Genomic DNA, 1,254 nt, shown 5'->3' with positions numbered 1-1,254 from the left:
TATACCGAGATATGAAGAAAAAAACATTGTATATAAAATGTATTACGTGTAAAGCAACACAAATTAGCGGGTGGGTGGGATTCTACATCTTTTTATTTGCATGGATTATTGAAATGTCCCAAACTAAATCTTCAATAGCTAACATATTTCCCAAGAATTCATACATTTCGCTCTAAATATAACTCTGGTTTGCAATAATAGAAGAAAGAGTAGTATAAGAACAAACAACATATATTGATGCTAGCAACACATTTAGGAGATTAATTTGCTAAATATAATAGCAAAAGGACAATTAAGACCGTGTGCTAAAGATTCCATCAGAAACAATGAAAAATGCTGCAAAAAAAATAACAATACTAACAATATGGTAAACACTTTGCACAACTATCTTGTTTTCCATCCACATGTAATCAGATTATCTGACGGACCCTACAACATTCTTTGCTATCTATCATCGGTTAAACTGATAAAATAGGTCAATTATCATGAATTTGACAATATGAATGAAAACGACATCAACAAAATAAAACAGAGAATTCACAAATAATTACATTTTGACTACTGTGTTGTAAACTAAAAGGACGTTCGTTATAATCTAGATGAATTAGTTTAACAACTAGCGACGACAAAGTTCCAAATAAATAGAGAAGTTAGATAAATAGGTGATGAATTTTTTTAGTAATTATAATGTTGGCATCCTCCAACTCTCGTGGTGCTAGAGCTCATTCTCTCCACATCCAACACACGGACTTGTGGGTGCTTAATGTTCATCGAGTGAGAGAGGTGATGATAGTTAGTGGGCCCTTGTCTGGCGCTGAGCACGCGCTAGATAAATTCTCCACATGCTCAACCGACTTGTCAACATATGTGTCAAGGCATATCTCTCTCGATGTAGTTTTAGTGATTGATGACAACATGTTTGCAGACTAATCGTGTGCTTTGAGTGTTTCAGAGATTCATCCTTTGGCACGAGACGATTCTTTCCCCTCGGAGTTTTAATCAAGACGGTGTAGCTCTTTCGTTTTTGTTTTTGTGGACTTATTTCGTAGGAGTCACCGTACTATCAAGAGGGGGTCCGCTTTGGTAAGGCTATGATGGAATCAACACGTACACTTCCTTTTCACACCCTTTAAGCCTTCCTGCTTTGATGTAGGTTTCATTCCCTTTTTATGAGTATGATTTGGTCCCAGCAGTAGTACCGCGGTGCCCAGCGGTAGTACCGCCCGTGGGTCCTCAGCCATAGTACCGCTGCGG

Source organism: Triticum aestivum, chromosome 1A (assembly GCF_018294505.1).
Source record: "Triticum aestivum cultivar Chinese Spring chromosome 1A, IWGSC CS RefSeq v2.1, whole genome shotgun sequence".
Lineage (NCBI taxonomy): Eukaryota > Viridiplantae > Streptophyta > Magnoliopsida > Poales > Poaceae > Triticum > Triticum aestivum.
The sequence above is the reverse complement of the archived record's forward strand: the minus strand, read 5'-3'. Positions refer to the sequence as shown.